Source organism: Bison bison, unplaced genomic scaffold (assembly GCF_000754665.1).
Source record: "Bison bison bison isolate TAMUID 2011002044 unplaced genomic scaffold, Bison_UMD1.0 scf7180017847383, whole genome shotgun sequence".
Taxonomy (NCBI): domain Eukaryota; kingdom Metazoa; phylum Chordata; class Mammalia; order Artiodactyla; family Bovidae; genus Bison; species Bison bison.
The window spans coordinates 7679-12821 of record NW_011477956.1 but is presented as its reverse complement, the minus strand read 5'-3'; positions in this window follow the sequence as shown (position 1 = coordinate 12821).

Sequence of the window (5143 nt, the reverse complement as noted above, 5' to 3'; positions counted from 1 at the left end):
AGTAATGCTTCATTAGTGCTTCATTAATTGTAACAAATATACTATAAGATGTGAAAAATAGGGGACATTTAGTCTGGGGTATATAAGAACTTTCTATGTTGTCTTCCTAATTTTTCTGTAAATTGAAAACTATTTTAAAATAAAAAGTTTATTTAAAAACTATCTAGACATAGGAATACATCCAGAAATGGAAGCAGGGGTGTAAGGGAAGCAAGAAGGCCAAGACAATTTTGCTATAGCTTCTGGTCACATGATATGTGGTTAACCCAGGTTAAGGCTCATGGAGAAGGCAAACATCTACATGGGGAATGTATCAGGAGAATTTATCAGAAAAGGCATATGTGGAGGGGACCCTGATTTAGCTGGCAAAAGCAGTTTTACACATACACACACATTTGAGATTCAATTTACATTTGTTTAATAAGGAAACTGATGTGTTTCCAGTACGAGGATACTCTTTTCTAGACTTTTTGGAGTCCTAGGTTAACTTATAAAGAATACAAAGCATAATAACTCAAAATCTTGATGTCATTCATCTGTGGAATAAAATCCATGGTATCATGTAAAACGTATCAGTACAAACATTTTTATGCTCCAAAAGGATCACTCTAACTAAAGAATTATATATGGAATTACATACACACACACACACACACACAGATACACACACTGCTATCATATCACATCGTACATACTACTGTTAATTTCAACTTCCACATATCACTTTAACCACCATGGTGTTTATTATCAAGAGAAACAGGAGGTCAGAATGCCACTGTAATCTTCATTTTCAAACCAGAATCCTTTAACTTCAGGCATCCACTCCTATTTCCTCCACCCAAGCTCTCAGCATGTTCCGATATTCATTTTAAGATTGTATTTGAGTCCTTTTCCCATGGTAGCATCATGAAATAAAATAGTGAGTTTATCTAAATTTGTTGTCAACAAAGATGTGCTGTCTGATTTGTATTTATTAAAGTAGGAAATTCGGGATAGAAGTTTGTAACATGACTTCATTTGGGAACAACTTTGACCTCAGACCTTGCAAATTCAGTGAGAAGCTGAAGAGTCCATTGGGAAAATACTAGCTTTAGAAGGAATCTTGAAGGTCTTCTAATCCAGAGTTCTACCTAATGTATGAAACTATTCTTGAACATTTCCAGCAAATCGGCTTCCATTTAAACAGCTCCAGTGAAGAGGGTTATCTTCAATTTATTGCTAGAAAGTTCCTAAAAGTAAGCCAAAAATCCGACTTATTGTAAATCTGAAATGATTTGCCCTCTGGAGCTACCCAAGTAAATGTTACCCCTCTTCTATCTGACAAGGCCTTTAATTATTTAAAGAAAAATATCCACAACCCCAGTCTTTAGACTAAAGCACTCTTGAAGCTTTTTATAATTGTTCTGGGTCTATTTGTAAATGAGTTACCATCTCGGTCACTTTTCACATTATCTGTGTCCATCTTAATTGTGGCACTCTGAAATGATCCAAATCTCCCAACATGAATGGTCAAGTACAGAATAAAACATTATGAAGGACTTCCCTGTGCTGGACATCATGCCTCTACTAATAAAGCCTGAGACTTTAGTACATTTGTGTGCTCACATGGTGGGCTCATGTTAAACTTATAGTAAATTAAAACTACTGAGTCTTCTTCACAAATGCTATTTTTAAGCTATATAATCCTTTTCCTTTATTAACTGAAGTTTTGATACAAGCACAGGGCTTTACATTTTATCCTATTCAATTTAATCCTGTTAAATTTGTCTATATTTCTTTCATTCTACTAAGGACTTTTGGATCTTGTTAGTGACATCCAGTGCATTCTGCCTTCTAATGCTATACTATTTGCCATTGGATGGGCAAGCTATACTTTCATACCTAGTCATAGAAAAATAACTTCAATGGGACAGAACTGAAGTTAGAAACCTCTTGTTTACATTGACACATCAGTTGGCACTTTCAATTTACTAACCCATCTACTGGCCTGTTATTATCTAGCTCATGTTACTATATTTTTGCTCTTAAGGGCATTTTGAGAAACTGCCAAATACCATGGTGAGGTACACAATGTTTACTGCCTTGTGAGGTCTCTGGGAGGCAGCTCAACAAAAAGGCAGGCATCCTTCAGAGCAGCTGAAGCACAAGTGGCCCATGTGATTGCCAATTTGGAGGCATACCATATGTATTAGGACACTGGACAGATGTACTAAAGGATAGTCTTAAATATTAGCCATAACTCAAAAGTCAGAAAGCCAAACCTCCAAACTGCAGTTTTGATAATGACAGAGTTGATTCTCACACATGCATTTTTATGTAACCTGTACCAGGGTGAACAGCAGCAGAGATGCTTCATTTAAAAACAACTAATATGTTGCCACAACACCCAGGAAGTAAGTGAGTACATAATTTATAATAAAATCTTTTATAATAATAAGCTAGTGTATTTTAATAGGTTCAGGGGAGAGCAAAAGAGTCAATTGGTTCAGTACACACTCTGGAATCTCAGAATTGGGCTCAAATTTTGACTCTATCACTTAATAGCTATGAGACCCCAGAAAATTAACCTCTTTTAGTTTATTTCCTTATTTGTAAACTGGGGAAAATAATAGTAGTACTATCTTATAGGATTGCTATGAAAATTGAACATAAGCATGAATATATTAACTATTATTGTCCTTCTAATCTGACAGAAACTATCTTATGAAATCCATGCTAGAGCTGAGTAATCAAGCTCATCAACTATTTTTTAATAATAAATTACAGCATCTTCCCTGAAATTACCTTAAACTCGCTAATCTTCACATTGGGCTAAGAAGTTCTGAAGTTGAATTTTGGAAGTGTTTAGGGAATCCAAATCTGTGCATAGATATCTCAGTATAGCTGAAGCTATATGCATCAATACATATCCATCTGATGAATAATGTTGTCTATGTACATCAGGACAAACAATTCCTTATTTGAGAGTGGCTCACTCAAACTTTGGATGTGTTGGTTTAGAATTAACTTTTGCCAATGGTAATTAATATCAAAATGTTTAAAGCCTTGGTAAGAATGTACACCACCTGACAATGTTGTTCTTTGAGGTGGTTTCAGTGTGATGTCTGCCAAATCATTTTTCACCTTTCTATTTTTAGAAAATTGTTTTTCCCCTAAGTTTCCTAACAGACTTCTGGGAAGATGGTAGCAATGGAACAGGTCCCCAGTTCTTGCCTCCCTCCCAAAAATCAATAGAAATTACCATAGGCAAACAAAAATTGAGCAAAACTTGTACAAACAACAAGGGCATTAGAATTCTCAAGGAATATCTTTAAGACATGATATTGATGGGGCCATATTGAAAGATATCACCAATCTGAAGTTCTGTGATATATTTATAAATCAAGAAAATCCTGGCAGAAAACCACTAATACAATCTAGCTTAAAGGAGCAAGGAATGAAGGTGGGGGGCAGGCAGTGAAAAAATTGGCATGGGAACCACTCATAAATTGAGGTAAGCCTGAGTAACTTCCTTTATCTAAATCTCCCAATGTATTCTTTAATAAAATAATGCCAAGTTGGGAATATAAAAATTGCCACATAATTTTAAAAGTTTATATTTACTAAATTAAGCCATATTATGAACATTTTCTATCAGGTCAGTCTTAGTTGTATGGCTAGAATAATAAATTCATTAGAGAATAATGTTAAAATTCTGAATTTGAGGTATTCTTGTGGACATGAAACACAGGCCAAAGGGCTCTCCTAATACCCTAATCCCAATTCTTGGGCTAGGCTCTGACAGGAATTACTCCTCTTGTTGCTATTTTGACATTGTACATGAAGAGATTTTGGAGCAGGCTGCCCCTTCTCAGAAGGCAAATTCAGTGTCTCTGACCACGGTATATCATTAAACAAGATGGTCTCAACCTGATGTGAGTCCTCATTAATAAACCAGCAGGACTTATTTCAATGTTGTATATCCATTCCATGACTCCATCCCCAACTGGCCACACACAAGTGGTGACTGTACATGACATCACACACCTGAAGTAGAGGCCAAAAGAACAAATGAGGAATGCAATCTTAAGGTGAACCTTTCCTGTTGGGATTGCCCCTGAGCCTATCTCCCTCCCCACTACTTCATCCTGCTGGATCACAAAGTCAGTACCATTTAGCCATCTAGTGTAAGCTTAGGGAGGGGGTGACAATCACTTAAATAATGAAAGCATAAGATAATTACCCCACTCTTATTGGAGGGACAGAAAGCAGGTTAGGATATCCCCTTCTTATTCAATGGTGAATAAATGGATAAATTATGAATTAATAGTAAATACAGAAAATCCAAAACAAAAACAGAGCCTATAAAATGAACTTGTAAGATAATAAGAGGAAATTATATCATGTAAGAGATGGAGAAAGAACAGTATAAAAAAATTTTAAAAGAGGGAGTAGAGTTACAAATAAGAATTAATAAACTGGAAAGCAAAATACAACAAAAAACAGCATTAATATATTAAAAGACGTGGACTTTTTCAGGGAGAAAACGAAACATATTAAAAGGCAGAGAAACATCTGGTAAGAGTAATTCCTTCAACGCCTGAAAGAATTTTACCTGGTAAATTATCTGAGCCAGGCCTCAGAAAACATCCATCCACTTTTTCCTATGGCTATTGATTTATTGCTATTTTCTATGTTATTGGCTTATTTTTGTACTGATATGATTCGATGTATAAAATCATTCATCATAATTTTAATTTACTGTGGAAGATTTTGTTATTATAATTACCATAAACATACAGCTTCATACAGCAGTGAAATAATAAAACACCATTTCCTCAGTTGGTGTTCTAAGCAATATTGATATGCCGGATGTTATTTGTTTAAAAGGGAAAAAGTAGTTCTTTACTCAAGTAAGTTTAGGCAATGTTGAGTTAGGTAAAAGTTTAAATAGTTTTTACTCTTTTAAACTGAAGAACATACTCCTTTTAAGAAAATAATACTAGGTCAAAATTTACTACATAATGACTGTCCAAGAGGGGCTATAGTGTACAGCATTTTGCAAACTTATTAGACCATGTCCCAGGGAAATAGTTCTTCAAAAATTGAAACATGTATAATATCATGTATGAAATGAGTCGCCAGTCCAGGTTCGATGCACGAT